This window comes from Adiantum capillus-veneris, chromosome 15 (assembly GCF_014529385.1).
Source record: "Adiantum capillus-veneris isolate H3 chromosome 15, ASM1452938v2, whole genome shotgun sequence".
Taxonomy (NCBI): domain Eukaryota; kingdom Viridiplantae; phylum Streptophyta; class Polypodiopsida; order Polypodiales; family Pteridaceae; genus Adiantum; species Adiantum capillus-veneris.
Window position 1 is genome coordinate 70844472 of NC_140945.1, and position 19240 is coordinate 70863711.

Genomic DNA, 19240 nt, shown 5'->3' on the forward strand with positions numbered 1-19240 from the left:
AAAGTATCAACTAAACCGTCATCCTTGTGAACAATCATCTTTATCCTGCAAATCATCATGCTTGTGAGAAATCACATCTGGATCATGCTTATTATTATCATGCAAATCGTCATGCTTGTCATTATCATTCAAATCATGTGTGTCTTGCTTTGGAGAAGACGAGACTGAGAGAGTCTCCTCCTGATTCTTTTCAATCTAATGAACAACTTGCTCTTCACGAATGACCATGGGAGAGTCACTTTTGGCATTGAAACTGAACGTATTTTCCGCCCAATCAATGAGAGGGTTATGCTCACGAAACCATCGAATGCCCAAAAGCATATCCCATCCTGAAAGAGGAGAGACTACAAATTTTATGTAGAAGCACGCTTGTTGAACAGTGAAACATCAAGGCACTCTTGCATGCTGAGAGAGTCTGTACCAGGAGCGAAGCCTGACACCTCGAAAGAAGATGTCTTGCTAACCTCCAAGCGGGCTCTTTTGACAAGAGAGTCTCTAATCACATCATGCATACTACCTGGGTCAAACAATATAACAAAACGCTAACCCTTCACATGACCATAACACTTAATGAGAGACTCATCAATGGGAAGATCATGAGAGACTTGGGTCACACTCGTGTTCTCATTTATTGCATTGACAGAGGAAGTGGGTTCTGTGGGTTCTTTAGTGTCTTTAGATTCAAGCTTAGGACATGTTCTTTTTATGTGACCCTTGATGTGACAATGAAAACAACGACCTTCCTTAGAATAAGTGCTTTTCTCTTCCGACGTGATGTATCCTCCTAAAATTCCTTGTTCTACCTTTTCATCTAGAGTGAGCTTAGGTTTAGCAATTGTGTTAGCCTTACCCTTAGGTTCATTTGGAGAGTTCTTTTCTGAGAGACTATTGAAAGATTGGTTAGAAGAGTTACCGTTCTTACCATTCTTACCGTTCTTACCGTTCTGAGGTTTTGAGAAGTCTGAGAGGTACATGTAGTCTTGTTGAAGTCTTGTTTTCCTTAGGCTTTCCCTTTTTGTGCTTCATCTCTTGGGAGAGAGCAATTGCTACCGCCTTGTTGAGATCCGTGGGGTTGAAGACTTCTACATCAAACTTGATGTATTCGTCGAACCCAAAAAGGAAAGCCTCTTTGCGCTCATCATCCGATTTGCGTAATTGGATGCCAAGCTGCAAAACACGGTTAGAAAAAGACATGACTGGCATACCATTCTACTTGAGATTGCACCAATCCTCTTTCAACCGCACTAGGTACTGTGGTGGCATAAACCGCGCCTTGAGCTTGTCTTGGAAGTCGGCCCGATTGAAGGGAAGGGGCGGTCTTCGTCAGCTTCCTCTAGGTGCGCGGCCAACTGTGTCTCTTGCTATGCGTGGTACCAATTAATGGCATCACCAGCAAGGTACATGGCTGCCGTCAAAACCTTGCTATTGCCTATCTTCTTAGTTGTCGCAAAATAAGCATTAAATTGATGCAACCAAGAATGAATAACACTAGCATCCATCTTACCATCATACTTACTGAAAGTCAACTTCTCTGTGACGAGGTTATTGGAGTCCGAATCTCGGCTTGCGCCACTTGATGAACTACCAACCTCTTTGGCCCTTCGAGGTGAGAACCTGTCGGACCAACTCTTGCATGCGTAGTTCTCTCTATGCCTTATGCTCGGCCTCCAAGGCCGCTCGTCTTTCTTCAGTTGCCTCCTTTCTTTATGCTTTTCTTTCTTTTCGCTCTTCGTCCGCCAAGTGCGCTTCCCGTTCCAAGATTTCCTGTCTGTTTTGGCGTTCACGCTCCACGGCAAGGCAATTCGCTTCTTGTTGTGCCATCGCAACACGATTCGCTTCTTATTGTTGTGCCATCATGTCCATCATCGACTTGACCAAGGCCTCCATAGGATTTGGTACAATCCATGGCTTAGGGAAAGGGGGAGGGTCAGAAAAACCTCCTGGTGGGGAAAATTCTTCTTCGCCACTGTCATGCTCATCAACTTCATGCGAAGTATCCATTCCGCTTCGGGTAATGACCATACACTGAAGTCTTGGGTTCTTAAGTTCACGAGGAACTTGGGCTCTTGTGGTTCTTGGTTCTTGGATTCTTGAGAGTCTTGAGGTTCTTGAGTTCTTGAGGTTCTTGAGGTTCTTCTTTCGCTTGCAATCTGTGTTAGAGAAGGATCTTCTCTTCACCCGAGCTCTTCTCTTTCCCGTGGGCGCACCCCTTGGATGCCTTGCGCTCACACCAAGGTTTCTTTTTCCCACCTCACGTCGATTGGCCGGCCGCTAAAAGCACGGTCCGCTCTCAATGAGTGAAAAGAGGCATAAGGGAAGACTAGACAAGCCCTTCTTTCTTGGGTTTCCAGTCTGTAAGGTGCAGCGGAATGAATGTTGTATTTTCTCAAGATTAATGATCTTTATTGCTCAAGGTTCCTTTTAGCTCTTAGGGAAGGAAAGAGCCTTCCGTCTTATGGAGAGTGCTATGATCACGAACAAAGTGAGTGGATATAGTGCGTGCAAGTGAATGAGACTGAGAGAAGGAGAGAAAAGAGATACGCCACCCGAGAGGTTGTAACACTCCTCCGAAGGCCCCACTCTTGTCGGCGAGAGTGGTCTAACTTTGATTGCACAAAGGTGTACAATGATGATGCATGGGCTGATGCAAACGGGGTCTACGCCGATGACGACGACGGTGATGATGACGACGACTTAGGGCTGAAATCTGTGGTCTTCTACCTGCTGAATTTTGGGGCTGTTTTGGTGGCTGAAAATGACTGTTTTACTGCTGTCTTTATGGCTGAAAATGACTGGTTTTGTCGGGGGTCCTATGGTGATGAAAAACGCTGAGATACCTGCTCTATCTGGCTGCATTTTTAGGGTGGTTTGCACCTGCTGTTATGCTTGCTGAAAACGCTGCCATGGCTGTGGGTTCCATGCTGAAAACGCTACACAAAACGCTCGAATTGCAGATTGGCTAGCGATCCAAAAAACGCTAAGGATTGGGAGTGTCGGAAGCGGGGAAAAACGCCAAGGGAGGACACTTGATGGCGATGGCCTGCTGTGGAAGGAAAACGCCAAGGAGAGGAAGTGGATGGCGATCCCAGAAAACGCCAGGGCTGAAGTGAAGGGGCCTCACCAAGCGAGCTTGACGAGGTTCTTGCTGAGAGAGGGAGGGAGCACCTGTTGCTTGGGGAAGCCTGTTGTGCCCTTTGCTCATCTGCCCTATTGTGCTAACTTGGGTTTGCTTATATATTAACTTACCCAATTTGCCCTACTAAGTACCCAACAAAAGTCACTCAATAAATAAGTAAAAAATGTTAAAAATGGGAAAAAATAGGATAAAGTCACTTGAAAAATCCCCAAACTGACTCTGATGGAATCTGATGGAAATGCTTATGCTTATGCAATGTGCAACCAGAGGATATGCATCTACATTGAGTGACTGGGCATGCACGACAGGGTGGTCTCGTACGGTCACGTACGTTTTGTCCACGTACGAAGACGTACGGTACTCATCGAGAAACCCATCGGTCAATCTCCTCTAGCTCCAAGTAGAGCTCGCGGAAAATTTGCTCCTCCGTCATATCATGCTCTTTGTTGACACTTTTGAGAGTATCAATTGAGACCTTGCAATCATCAACATTGACCTATTTGACAAGTTATACAAAAGTTCAAAAGAGTCAAGACTCAAGATAAAGTTAGGCTAGTTAGCACATGTGAATTGGAATGCAAAGCCATAGCCCATATGAGAGAGAGAAGCAAGTGTGTAGAAAGAGGGTTTACTTGTCTAGCCATAGGCATCTCATGCATGGAGCGCAACATTCGGAGATTGGAGCGACAATAGATGAGCCGCTCCAATTGCTTTGTTGACAGTTTGTTGAGAATTTTGGTGTGGATAAGCGAGTATGCGGACCAATTTCGCTCGCATGCACCGGATAAGCAATCCTATATTATATTCAAAAGATAGTGAGTATCATGTATCAATGATGTATGTAATATAATTCATGAGAGAGAGAGAGAGAGAGAGAGAGAGAGAGCGCCAAGGCCCGAGGCTTACAAGGGTTTACTTGTCCAAGAATCCTTAATGCAACTCTTTGAAGGTGAGGTAATTGGTACCCGAAGCTCTCCCACCAAAAAAGAGGCTTCACCAAGGACTCCCTCTTCCAACATATGGTGGAAGTAAAAGCCGTGCCTCTTTGGTCTCCATAGTTGATTAGCTCTTGAAGGAATGCGCCGTGATGATCTTCCGAGAGGGCCTTGGGAAGGAAGTTGCGGCTCTCTTCTTGTAGCATTTGGTTTGTGAAAAGATCCGGCTTCTTGTAGGCCGGATGCAAGAGAGCCACAAAGTGGTGAATGGGCCTCTTCATAAAATCCCATCTCTTTTGGAAAAGAAAGAGGATATCATCTTTCTTGGGGGAATCTTCAAAGACATCACTACAAAAAGAGAGAGAGAGTGGTGAGGCATAGACTATAGTGCAAATTAGTAAAAAACATATTGTCGACTTGAGAATGGAGAGCAAAGGAGATACATCATACCGTGTCCCATCGGGTGGACCATCAAGAATGGTTGATGCCTCTATTTCCTTGTATGCCTCATCCATGAAGTGGTGAAGAAGGCCTATGGTAGATCCCTCCATGTCAGTCATTCGGAGCACTCTGTAGATGGGCAAGATGGCTATCACAAGACCCTTCACCTCTTCCCAAAATACTTCTTTGAGGGAAAGCCGTTGGATGGCCTTTGCCTCTTGTGAGGTTGCCGAGTCCATCACACCATTGCTTGAACTCATCGGACACCATGGTTTTTTGCACTTTGTTTTGGACATCGTAGAGGCGCTCAAGAAGAAGCCACATAGAGGCAAATCGTGCTGCCGAGGGTTTCTTCAACTCCTTGTCGGAGTACGTGCGAAAAATTGCAAGTACTCTCACCTTAGCATTGATGAAGTTGACGATAGTGAGGGCTTGGGTGAGAATGGCCTTCACGCATTCTAGTTCTCCTATGTCTTCCATGAGAAGATCAAGGCAATGGGAGGCACAAGGGGTCCATACAATGTTTTTGTATTCTGTCACGATTGTGACTTCTTGATTCATTACAGATGCAGATGCGAAGTGTGACTAACCTAGGAGGACTCCTGTTCTCGAATGGTCACACCCCTTCGCCCAAAAGACATACCTCTTCGCCAAAAGCCACACTCCTTCGACGACTGGTCACACCCCTTCACCATACGGATGCGACTCTTCACCCAATGGTTGCAGCTCTTCGCCGAAAGGATGTGTCTTTTCGCCTAAAGTCATGTCTCTTCACAAAGAGACATGCCTCTTCACTGATGACTATTCAATTCCTATAAAAGGAACCCTTGTATCACACTTTCAATCAATCAAACACAGAGTCTTCTAAGTCTTGTTCTAAGTTCAGTTTCAGTTTCTTAAGTCTTAATCATGAGTTTAAGTACTTAATTAAGGATTAGCGACTAGAATCCTTACAGTGGTATCAGGGCAAATTTTTCCCGGGACCCGAAGGTTGTGAGCCTCTCACCCTCACCGCTACTCTCCCCCTTCCCGGAGTTGTATGGAAGCAGAAGAAAGATGGCCATGAGGTAATTTTTTTTCTCAAACACATACATAAAACTAAGCAGAAGATGGCAGAAAGCATGGGTGTTGCGGCATACCAGTTGCACTTCTGGAGTAAGTCTCTCCAACAGTAGGTGACGCTTCGCGTGGATCTCCCTTGCGCATCAGCCGCGAGCCCATGCATCCAGGCCACCCCTTCACCCGGCAACTCGCTCACGGCAGCCCAAACATGGCAGCGCTGGCTGTTTTTCCAAGAGGCAGCAGCGTGTGTTTTAAAAAGCCAGCAGCGCAGCGTTTCACATAAAAAAAGCCAGCGCTGGATTTTCTTTTAACCAAGGCCACCCTTTTACTTTAAAAGATTTTGGCCGGCCGCCCAACTTAATTTTAAGAAGGCACCCTTGGGCACCCCTTTGTGGAAAAATTAAACAAAAAAAAAAAACCAAGAGGCCAGCGGCAGCCAGCGCAATGGCAAAACAGCGCCATCATGAGAGACATTCAGCGCACCCTCTTCTGCTAACTTCCAGCGCCACCAATTCTGGCCATCAACAGACGCGCACGCGGGCTTGTTCAGAGTCATGGACGACGATGCCTTCGACGTTCCCGTCAATTTTCTCTCGTACATAGACGAGGTACCCGAAGAAATATTGCCAGAAAATCCTCCTCCAGCTCCCGAAGTGATAATTATACCAGATACCCCCGAAGCAGAACCTGTACCCGAACCGGAACCCGCATTCGAACTGGAAGTCATTCTTATTTCGGATTCCCCGTCTCCAGTTCCAATTCCAGAGGAAAGACAGGTTCCCGACTTCATTCCGACACCCGAGCCTGCTCTTGTACCTGCATTACAGCCAGCAGTGTTGCCCCAAAATTACCTGGTTTATGTCACTCATCGGCATGCCTCGCGCTCACAGGGCTGGGTGGTGTGGCATCTCATCGTTACATGCGAGCCTCTTCATTTGCCACACTACGAGCACATACTGAGCCGGTACCCCCACTTGGCCTATTCTCTGACGGAGTGTCGCGTGGATTCAATAAACGACATCATTTCCCAGTAGCCTTTAGTTCGGGTTCACAGCGAGTTACAGCTTCCGGACTACACGCCTTTGACACCAGACGACACACCTCCTATCGACGAGGTGGAAGATATCGAGGATTCGGATCTTGGACCAGATTTCTTAGGGGAGTGGAACGCAACATCAGCAGCAGCTTCACCTTTTTACGGCAACCACACCTCTCCAGCTTCTCCGAGATATTCCCTCTGAGCCGTCAGAATGTCAGAGACAGGCAGTGCTGCACCAGACGATCCGATAGCCATCCTCAGAGAAGAAATGTCCGTCCTCCAGGAGGCCCTCTCCACCGGTCTTGCATCGATGACCGCACGTTTGGATGTCCTACAGGCCTTTTCTTCTTCGAGGACGCAGCCAGCTACCCATTCAGTTTCTTCGGTAGCAGAGTCAGTTCCTGAGCAAGTCGACGCTCCGGAACCAGAGGTAGACAATCCTGAATTGAAATATCTTTTTAAGATAATAAACAGAGCACAAAAAAAGAAGATAGATGCAAAGTTGCCCGAGCCATACAACGGTCGCCGCGATAAGCGCGTGCTGGACCATTGGCTTTTCAAAATGGAGGTCTACTTTTCAAATATTGATCTCATTGAAAGCAAGAAAGTTGCTTTGGCTAGCTCTCTACTAAAGGATACTGCATTCCTTTGGTGGCGTCGCCGCATCAAAGATGGAAAAATCACCGCTACTTGGGACAAATTCCGGCGCGTTCTTTGCAAGGCTTTTGAGCCTGCAAATGCCGATTTCCACGCCCGGTCTTCTCTCCGCCGCCTGAGCCAAACTAGCTCCTTGGCCGCGTACATCTCAGAGTTTGAGAAATTAACTCTTGAGATAGAGACACTCAATCCTTCCGACAACTCCACAGTTTTGTTGACGGACTTGAGCCTTCCCTGCGAGATGATGTCCATAAATTTAACCCTGCCACACTGGATGCTGCAATCGCTTATGTTGAGCGTCTTGGTGACAATTGGCGCCCACTCAGAAGTTTCCTTCCTGGTGATCGAGTTTCCAATTTTGCAAGCTCTTCACAACGTAATTACCAAGGACAAGGTGGTCAGAATCAGCATACTTTCTCAAAAGCTCAATCTTCGAGACAATACTCTACTGGACAAACTTCTTTCCGACCCCAATCTTCTGGACAAGCAGCCACTTCCAGAGCCTCCTCTTCGGCAAATAATCAGAATCGACGAAACCATCGTCCCAATCATAGAAGGAATGGTCGTCGTGATTTTCGACCGAATACGTCCTCTGGACAGCAATTCTCTTCATCAACTCCTTCAACCTCCAACTCCAACCGTACAGGATTATGTACAATTTGTCATGGAGATCACAGATGGTATGAATGCCCCAAGAAGCCAAATCCTTCAAATCCTCGCCAGAATTCTCACATGGAGACCACAATTGCAGAACCTATCCACAACCAACCTCCTGTCCCAGACAAAGGCAAACAGGCAGCACGTTGTGTTCGAGTTTCCAAGGTTGTAAGTGCCTTAATGATGAATGCTCGGAATCACGTTACTACTACAGTGGATCTTTCGAATCAGGTTCTCAGCCTCCTTGGCTTTGTTGGCAAGCAGCCAATCAACGTTCTTGTGGACAGTGGGTGTTCTACTAATTTCGTCAGCACATCTTTGATTACTAAATTGCGCCTTCAAACTCAACCTAGTGAGGCAGCTTACCAAGTAGAACTTGCTAATGGTTCCTTCCTCAAGTGCAACAAAAGGATTGAAAAGCTGGATTTTCAGATACAGGATTACCAAGATCAGCTTGGTTCTTCAGTTATGCCCTTGTCACATTACGACTTGATCCTTGGCCAATCTTGGTTATTTCAGTATGATCCAATAATCAGCTTCAGAGATCACTCAATTCGGCTCTTTCACAAGCAACAAGAAATAGAGCTTCGTGGTCTTTTCAGTGCCAAACCCATTATATTGGTTCCTGCTTTACAAGTCAAACGGTTGGTTCGAAAACGTGATTGTGCTACTGCCTTAATCATATTAAGAGATGTTAAACCCGGTGCAGAAGAAGCAGAAGTTAAATCCTCCTCAAATATTGCCTATTTGCAGCAACCCTTCTTTCAACCACATTTGGACTTGTTTCCCGACGAGCTACCAACAACTTTGCCTCCTCGGCGTCCCGTGGATCATCCCATTGATTTGATCCCCGGCCAATCTCCACCAATTCGAGCCCCTAATCGAGTTTCATACTCAGAGTCTCAAGAGATACAGCAGCGGCAGCTAGAAGATTTGTTGGATAAGAGTCATATTCGCCCAAGCAAAAGTCCCTTTGGAGCTCCTGTTCTGTTGGTCAAAAAGAAGGATGGATCTATGCGTCTTTGCATCGACTATCGTGCTTTGAATAAGTTGACAATCAAAAACAAGTTTCCCCTGCCTCGCATTGACGAGTTATTTGATCAGTTACTGGGAGCAAAGATCTACTCCAAAATTGATCTAAATCAGGGTATCACCAAATTCGCATTCGTATTGGTGATGAGTACAAGACAGCTTTTCGCACAAAGTATGGTCACTATGAATTTCTGGTATTACCATTCGGGTTAACCAATGCCCCGGCCTCTTTCATGACGCTGATGAACGAAATATTCGGACCATACTTGGACAAGTTCGTGATTGTGTATTTGGATGACATTTTAGTTTTCAGTCGAACGATGGTTGATCACAAGGAACATTTGAAGCTTGTCTTCCAAGTTTTGCGAACCAATGTGCTATACATCAATAAGAAGAAAAGTGATTTCTTCAAGAATCAGTGGAATACCTTGGTCACATTATTTTTGCCAGTGGCGTTGCAGTCGATCCCAAGAAAATACAGGTCATAGTGGATTGGCCTTTACCGCTCACTATCTCAGATGTGCGCTCCTTTTTGGGACTTGCAAACTTTTATCATACCAAGGTCCAAAAATTCTCCGACATTGCAGCTCCTTTGACTGAGCTTACCAAACAGGATAAACTTCAATGGACTGAAGAAGCAGAACAGTCGTTCAAAGCCCTTAAACATGCCTTGACGACAACTCCAGTTTTGGCTATTGCAGATCCTACTCAACCTTTTCAGGTCATGACCGATGCGTCAGATCGTGCTTCTGGAGGTGTTCTTATGCAGAATGAGCGTGTCATTGCTTTTGACAGCCGCAAATTTTCAGCCATACAAATGAGATACCCAGTTTATGACAAGGAATTTTTAGCCAGTGTTCATGCTTACCGCACTTGGAAACATTATCTTCTAGGCGCAGATTCCGTGGTGCAGACAGATCATCAATCATTGACATACATTTTTACTCAACCGGTGATGAATCCTCGTCAAGGACGATGGGTTGAGTTCTTGGCAAATTTTCATATGATTATTCAATACGTGCCAGGCCTTGCAAATGCAGTTGCAGATGCCTTAAGCCGTCTTCCTCAAGCCATCAACTTTGCCATTTCCGGTGTGCATATGGAGATACCTGCTTGTTTCAAGCATGAGTATTTGACAAATCGAGATTTTGGGGATGCATTTCAAGCCCTTAAATCCTCTACTCCGACTACTGCAAAGATGAATATGTTTGCAGCTTACACCATTGTCAATGACTTGCTGTATTACATTGATCGCATTTGTGTTCCACACAATACACCATTGCGGAAAATTTTGATCCAAGAACATCATGAAGTCCCTTTTGCTGCTCATACAGGCATCAACAAGACATACAGATTGTTATCTGCAATATATTTTTGGCCACAAATGCAATCAAGTTTGTCAAAGCTTGTCATTCCTGTCAAACAATGAAGGCCTCTCGACAACTTCCTCAAGGGTTACTTCATCCTTTGCCCAGGCCCCGTACCTCAAGAAAGATGGGAAAGTGTCAGCATGGATTTTATCACTACATTGCCTCGTTCTCAAAAAGGCAATGCACAGATTCTCGTAGTGGTGGATCGGTTTTCAAAGATGGCACATTTTATTCCTTGCAAGAAAGCAGCCTCGGCACCAGACGTTGCGCAATTGTTTGCGCAACACATTTTCAGATTACATGGACTACCAAAGTCTATTGTTTCAGACAAAGATCCAAAATTCACAGGGCATTTTTGGACATCCCTTTTCAAATCCCTTGGTACAAATTTGTTATTCAGCTCAGCATACCATCCTCAAACTGATGGGCAGACAAAAAGAGTGAATCAAATTTTGAAAGAAATGCTTCGACATTACATACAAATTCCATTGGGATCATGGGAAGAGTATTTGCCACTTGTAGAGTTCGCATACAATAACTCTATCCATTCAGTAACCGGCATGACTCCATTCCAAGCGGCTTATGGGCATACTCCTCTTATACCGACAAACTTTATTCTTCAACACAAAGTAGCTCTAGCAGATCAGTTGGTTCAAGAAATGCAAGATGTACTTATTCAAGTACATGACAAGTTGGTTCATGTCCAACAAAAGTACCAGAAACAAGCCAATAAGCATAGACGACATGCAGATTTCCAAGAGGGAGATTTGGTTTTATTATATGTAGCACCTCATCGCTACAAAACTGTGAAATTGGTCTTTCCAAAGTTGCGCCCTCGCTTCTATGGACCTTTCAAAATAATCAAGAAGTACTCAGTTGTCAGTTACAAGTTGGAACTTCCACTCTCATGGGGAAAACTTCATCCAACTTTCCACATTTCTTGGCTCAAACAATACATACAAGGAGATTCGCCAATTCCAGACTTATCTTCTTATGTGCCAGAAATTGAAGATGAACACATAATTCTTGCTCCAGAAAAGATTCTTGATGTAAGACAAACAGAAACAAGACAAAAGATCACAACAGAATTTCTTGTCAAGTGGATGGATCTTGATGAGTCAGACTCAACTTGGCAGACGGATGAAGATATGCAGCACTACCCAAACCTCCTTCAAGAATTCTTTGAAAAGCGGAAGACTTTCATCTAAACACGGGGTTTTAATGTAAATGGGAGGGAATGTCACGATTGTGACTTGTTACACTCTTCTTGATTCATTACAGATGCAGATGCGAAGTGTGACTAACCCAGGAGGACTCCTGTTCTCGAATGGTCACACCCCTTCGCCCAAAAGACATACCTCTTCGCCAAAAGCCACACTCCTTCGACGACTGGTCACACCCCTTCACCATACGGATGCGACTCTTCACCCAATGGTTGCAGCTCTTCGCCAAAAGGATGTGTCTTTTCGCCTAAAGTCATGTCTCTTCACAAAGAGACATGCCTCTTCACTGATGACTATTCAATTCCTATAAAAGGAACCCTTGTATCACACATTCAATCAATCAAACACAGAGTCTTCTAAGTCTTGCTCTAAGTTCAGTTTCAATTTCTTAAGTCTTAATCATGAGTTTAAGTACTTAATTAAGGATTAGCGACTAGACTCCTTACATATTTGGCCTCAAGTAGTCGGCTCGTGCTAGTGCAATTGGATGCATTATCGGTGATCACTTGCACCACATTTTCGGGCCCGACCTACATTAAAGAGAGAAAATTTAGAACACTTATCAAGAGGGCAAAAAGTAGTAAGTACATACTACACATTGCACAATGCACATTGCACAAGAAGAGGGGACAACTTAAACTCTCACCTCTTCTATTGCCGCCTTGATGTGCTTGTAGATGAATTTTCCCGTGACCTTCTTGCCTCTTGCTCCCGCATCAACCGCTCTCAAGAAGTAGGTGCCAAGAGGGCATAACACGAGCATGTTAATGATGCCCCTCTTCTTACCATCGCTCCACCCATCGGAGAGAATGGAGCACCCATATTTTGCCCATCCGGCTCACACGGGCTCAAGGGATTTGTCGATTCTTGCCCGCTCTTCGTCGCGCTTCTTGGTGCGCATGTCCGCATAGGATGGACCCGTCCACCCCTCACATGGACCGACGGCCGCAATAGCTTTCACCATCCTCTTCCACAGCTCTAGTCGAAGGATGTTGAAAGCAAGATTACACTCAATGATGGTGCGTGCAATCTCAATGTCCGCAAGCCTTTGTCTCTCTTTGAGGAAAGACAATGGACCGGAGCTCAAACCCACCGATTGCAAGAGAGAGGCTTGCCTTGCTTGCTTTGGAGGACGGCCACTAGCACTTGCCGATGCCTTCTTCTTATTGGTAGCCATTGAGCTTGCCGTCGCGTCAACGCTTGCAATGGAGGTAGAGGGAGAAGGGCCGCTTGTATCCTCCTCCGAGTCGGTAACATCAATGTCGGGCGCCACTATCTCCTCTTGGGCTCTCTTCATCCCCGCCTTGCGCCTTTTCAAAGGGAGATACTTCTTCTTGCACTCTTCCAAAATGTCGTCGGGTATATTGGGACATGGACCGGCTTCACCTCCCATCTTCGTCAAGTGGATGATGAGTCGAGTAGAGGAGGAGGTCATGATCTTGGGACAATACTTGCATGTCCACCTACAAACGTGTCGTTTGTCCCTTGCTTTGGAGGACGGCCACTAGCACTTGCCGATGCCTTCTTCTTATTGGTAGCCATTGAGCTTGCCGTCGCGTCAACGCTTGCAATGGAGGTAGAGGGAGAAGGGCCGCTTGTATCCTCCTCCGAGTCGGTAACATCAATGTCGGGCGCCACTATCTCCTCTTGGGCTCTCTTCATCCCCGCCTTGCGCCTTTTCAAAGGGAGATACTTCTTCTTGCACTCTTCCAAAATGTCGTCGGGTATATTGGGACATGGACCGGCTTCACCTCCCATCTTCGTCAAGTGGATGATGAGTCGAGTAGAGGAGGAGGTCATGATCTTGGGACAATACTTGCATGTCCACCTACAAACGTGTCGTTTGTCCCTCACTCTCTCATAGGAACGGCAATGCTTTTCAAAAGCTTCATGAAGAGGGGGAGGCATGATAGAACACTTGAAAGTTGAGAGATTTAGAGCTTGAAAGTTGAATGCCAATGGAGAGCTATGAGGGAGGAATGGAGAGCTCGAGAGCTATGGAGGAATGCTTCATGGAGGAATGGAGAGCTTGAGGGAGGAATGGAGAGGCTAGAGCTTGGGAGGAATGGAGAGCTTGAGAGCTATGGTAATGGAGGAATGCTTCATGGAGAGCTATGAGGGAGAAATGGAGAGCTTGAGAGCTATGGAGGAATGCTTCACGGAGGAATGGAGAGCTTGAGAGCTTCAGAATGACTCATGAGCTTGAGCCTTGAGTTGGAACATAATGGAGAAGAAGAGAAAGAGGGCATCCTTATATAGATTTAGAGTGTACACACTTGCCCTTGAGGCTTGAACACAAGAGAGAGTTAGATAAGAGAGAGAGAGAGAGAGAGAGAGAGAGGAGCCTAGGCCCTAATGGAATCCAAGGTAAAGGACCAAAGCAATGAGAGAGAGGGAGAGGGAGAGAGAGGAGCTAATGGAATCCAAAGCAATGCTCAAGGCATGTGGGAGGTGAGAGGGGGGATCCTAGGAGGGATCCTATGCCAAAAAGTCACGTAAATTCCTTGCAGTCAAAAGCGCAGTCAACGTTTTTTAAGCCGGTCAAACAGACTTTAAAAAAATTAAAAATTAAAAAAAATGGCCGGACGGAACGGACGGGACGAGACGTACGACGGACGAGAACAACCCTGATGCACGGTCTACGAATAGACTTACCCTGTTATGGTGTAGCTTGTCCACGGACACATAGGGTTGAGATGTGTCACGTGATATCCCCTCCTTTTCAAAGTGAGGTACTGGTACCGAACTGTATGGCATCGAGGGAGATCGCCAATAGCATCCGGAATCCTGGAAGGGACTCTTCGCCAGCCCACTCTGATGTGTGGATCGTGCAGTATTTGAACTTCATAAAGGTCTGCAACGCTTGCTTCTTTGGGCCGCGCCGAAAGCGACACAAAGTCTTCTGTGGCTCCTTCCTTACTTCAACTTCGTCTAGAGTCCTGCTTCTTCCGTCTTCAAGAATCCTGCTTCGTCTAGAGTCCTGCTTCTTCCGTCTTCAAGAATCTCCATGGCTGAAAATTCCTGAAACCATCTCCAACACAAAACCATGAACATATCCATTCCATATAAAGTGAAGGAAAAAAATATTGTCTTCTCTAAAGACTGTGGATGCAATGTAGATGAACATAGAGACGGAGTGACAAACCGTTCATCAAACACATGCAAACCATGAGATCAAATCTTTTTTGTTTGATCGAAATCCATCAACTGTGGCAAATCATAATGGAAATGCCCATGCTTGGTGCTCATACTTTCATGTGCTCTTTCTACAACTGTGTCATGCCAAGGAAGAGACATGGAATGTGACTTCCTGACATACATACTTTTCAGCTTTTCATGAGAAATCAGCATACACTCGTGCCCATCCATGAGAGAAACGTGCTCAACATACAATATGTCATGCCTAGGAAAAGGGATCACATAACGATGTTGACTAAAATACAGGAAACCATCACGAATGAAACATTCGAACAATGCGTGCGTATCAATCATGCGAACACATAATACTTCCTGTGAGGGTTCTGTGGACCTAGGCTCGAGAGCCAAAATCGATCCTTCGTGATTGACTGAATCTGCAATGGGATTAGCTTCGCTAGTAAAAGCATCCACTAACACATCATCTTTGTGAACAATCACATATCTTCATGCAGCTCATCATGCTTGTGAGAAATCACATCTTGATCATGCAAATCATCATGCTTGTCATTGTCATCCAAATCATCATGCAAATCATTATCCTTCAAATCATCATGCTTCTCATAATCATGCAAATCCTGTGTGTCATGCTGTGGAGAAAAAGAGACTGAGAGAGTCTCCTTCTCCTGAATCCTTTCAATCTTGTCCTGAATATTAGCAATGAGAGATGGAGAATGAGCAAATTCCTCTCCCTTAATGACCGTAGGAGAATCACTTTTGGCATTGAGAGTTAAAGTGTTAGCCTCAAAATCAATGAGAGCGTTAGTCTCATGAAACCATCGAATGCCCAAAATCATATCACATCCTGAGAGAGGAGAAACAACAAATCTTCTAATAAAGGCAATCTATTGAATTGCAAACAACACATCAAGGCACTCCTCCGTGATGAGAGTGTCCATACCGGGACGAAAGCCAGAGACCTCGATAGGAGATCTCGAACTAACTTCGAGGCGGGCTCTCTCAAAAAGAGAGGAACTGATCACATCATGCATACTACCTGGGTCAAATAATATGACAAAACGGTGCCCCGACGTACGACCATAACATTTAATGAGAGATTGATCAATGGTAGGGTCCTGAGAAACTTGGGGCACACTCGTGTTATTATTAATTGCATTGACAGAGGAAGTGGGTGTTGTGGGTTCTTTAGATTCATTCGATTCAAGCTTAGGACATGTTCTTTTTATGTGACCCTTAATGTGATAATGAAAACAACGACCTTCCTTAGAATAAGTGCTTTGTTCTTCCGACGTGATGTATCCTCCTACAATTCCTTGTGCTACCTTTTCATCTGGAGTAAGCTTAGGTTTAGCAATTGTGTTAGCCTTACCCTTAGATTCATTCTGAGGGTTCAGAGAAGTCCGTGAGGTACTTGTGGAAGTCTTGTTCTCCTTAGGCTTTCCCTTGTTGTGCTTCATCTCCTGTGCGAGAGCAATCGCTACCGCCTTGTTGAGATCGATTGGATCGAGTACCTCGACATCGTACTTGATATACTCGTCCAATCCAAAGAGAAAAGCCTCTTTGCGCTCAAAATCCGATTTTCGTAATTGAGTACCTAGCTGCAAAACACGATTAGATAAAGACATGACTGGCACACAATTTTGCTACAAAGAGCGCCAATCGTCTTTCAATTGTGCGAGGTACTGAGGTGGCATAAACCGCGTGTAACCGGCCTGTTCAATCCAAAAAGGGCGGTAGAAACTTAAACCTTATTTGCTTTCACCCATTTAATTTGTCGTCCACTTTACCTGTACTTTCAAGACACAACAAAGGGGAGAGGGATACAGGCTGCTAGATTGCACCTGTATGAGTAGACCGACAACAGATTGGCCCCTAACTTAGGCACCCCTTTCGGTATTTCTTTATTGTTCAAAAGAGGGAATAAACGTTGTGGTTCCCTACAAGCTGCCCCGCACAAACTTGGCTGAATTTTAACTGTTCCGGCCCGATTTCGACAACATAACTGTACTAGGACCCTTCACAGTCAGTATTCCCACGCATTGATTGACTTTCCCGACGCATACGGGCACTTTGCAAAACCTGGCAAGAATCTGCAGCACGCTGAATTCTCTGTTTTCAGCCCCGAAAATGCGCCAGATCACCTCTACAGCGGTCCCCTCGCGTCCCTGAACCTCTTGGGGGTATTAGGGACCGTTTAGGGCCAAAACCCTAAACCTGCAAAAATACACAGCAGGCTGTAATTTACTGTTTTGGGCTCCGTTTCGCGTGCCGGTCGCATCCGTAGCAAGTCCTCGAGCTCCTGCACCTGTAGGGCTACTTGCTCTTTGAATCGGACGAGATTTCTGGCGTGAAACCTCTCCGAATTCACCTGTACCTGCAGGGGGATTAGCCGCTAGCTAATTCAGTACCTGTGCAAGAGGCTCTTGCCTCGGCAATCGAGCATGAACCCACACAACTGTACATTGGTCAAATGAAAAGCCAACTAGAGGGGCATAACATACTGCCATAGGGGAGAGAGAGGGCAGTGCGTAGGGTGCAGGGCATCACTCCTGGCACCGCATTGTACATAGGAGGGAAAGCAAGCACTCCATAACTCTTAACCTGTGACAAAATCTAAAAATGAGCCTCTCCCAGCTTAAAATTCAGCGCCACTTCTCCATGCATGAGGAAAGTGCACCAGAATGTGCCACTTGGCGCATTTACAAGCATTTTCCTGTTTCGGAGTTGCCGCCTAAAAATCTCCCAACCGGTTGCCCAGTTGACTTCACGACAGAGTAAGAAAATGTTCTCCTTGTCATTCCGGAGGTAATGACGCAAACACATTTTCAAGTCCCAAAATAGCAGTTCCCTAAATTTTAGGAGATGTTGCCATTGTATCTTTCTAGGTCATCTCACCCCCTATGTACATTGCAGCCACACCCAGAACTGAAATGTAGCCTCTGTAGCAAAGGATTCCACTTTGGCTAGTCAATGACCCCACTTTGGCTAACCATAGTCCTTGTCCAACCTTAGTGCTCTCTTGCCCTCAGGCCTGGACTCCCTCTGGACAGTTCCACACTAGCTATGCAATGCAGGGCACTTAGATTTCCAGAGGGGTGTTTCCAAAAAGTGAAAGTAAATAAATAATAAGAAAGAAATCAACAAAAAGGATAGATAGTAGTCACACGCTGGTGACATACCCCCCTCTTGAAATCTCAAACGTCCTCGGTTGCATCTATGTCGTACATGCTCGCAGTCAACACTGATGTATTCAACACCTGTCGACACATGTACGACACATACATGCTCATTGTCAACCCTTGTGTATTCAACACCTCATCGACACATGTATTGCCTGCGTGTGAACCCTACCCCAATGACATAGTGGTAGCTTCGCACTCTGCCATTGCTTTGAGTCACTAACTTTCCAATGACAAAATGGTAGCTACACATTTTGCCACTGTCTTATAGTACACGTTGGGCCCAGTAACACTTTCGAGCATACCCAAACCGACAGTTCAAGAATGCAGTTACACATGTACCCTTCAATAGAAGCAATTACTGTATCCTTGACAAACTGACAAGAAATACTCACTTCTATAGCACTAACCAAACTTTTGGACATTCCATAAGAGCAATTGCCAAACTGACAATCTGTACAGCTCTAACATTCATGTAACAGGTATTTCATTTGAGCTCACTTTAAATACCATGTACATCATTTGTTTCAGAAGCCATTGTCACACTGACAATCCATGTAGCTTTGAAACTCAAGGGGTCAAGGCAGGTTGCAAATCGAAGGCTTCAAGGTAAAGTGATAACACAGTTGGTGACTCTACAAGTTCACCTTCTTCCATCCACTTAGCATCCATTGGTGGATAGTTTCTGAACTTTACTAAGTAACGCCTAGCAACCTTGCCTTTCACTTTCCTTTCTTTGTGTGCCAAAATCTGTTCCGGGACCAAGATCTCGTCAAGTTCCTCGACTTCCGACTGATCTTCAGCTGGCATATCTTTTGGCACATCACCCACATAGGGTCTGAGAAGACTCACATGAAACGCATTGTGAATCTTCCAACTGTCAGGCAATTTCAGCCTATATGCAACATCACTGATTATGTCGCACACTTGAAAAGGCCCATAGTAACACATACTGAGCTTTGGAAACAGTCTTTCCTTGCCCTTCATCTTCTTTAACCTTGCCTTTTCAAAGCATAAAAGCACCCAATCACCAAGTGAATATACCACTTCACGACGGTGACGATCAGCTACTTTCTTTTGCTTTGCCTGAGTCTTTTCTAAGGCCACTTTGACCTTCTTATACATTTCATCCATGTCCTGAACATACTTATCTGCTTCAAATATCTTGTCCTTTGTATGCAGTATGGGAGGAACTTTCTTGCCACCTTCAACTATCTCAAAAGGTGCCTTGCCAGTTGATGAATGCACTGTATTATTGTATGCATACTCCACCAATGGCAAATATTGCTCCCACTTTCCTTTATGCTCTGACACATAACACTTCAGCAGATCTAGGACAGTAGAATTTGCCTC

The 19240-nt window shown here is 45.3% G+C and overlaps 1 protein-coding gene and 1 pseudogene across 1 annotated transcript in view; one reads left to right on the forward strand and one right to left on the reverse strand.

The window, feature by feature from the left end:
* The window catches only part of LOC147440863 (uncharacterized), a 63370-nt gene that overhangs the window by 31572 nt on the left and 12558 nt on the right, over window positions 1-19240 (reverse strand). The gene's annotated exons all lie outside the window — the stretch shown is intronic.
* Window positions 6825-9759, forward strand: LOC147440864 (uncharacterized; annotated as a pseudogene).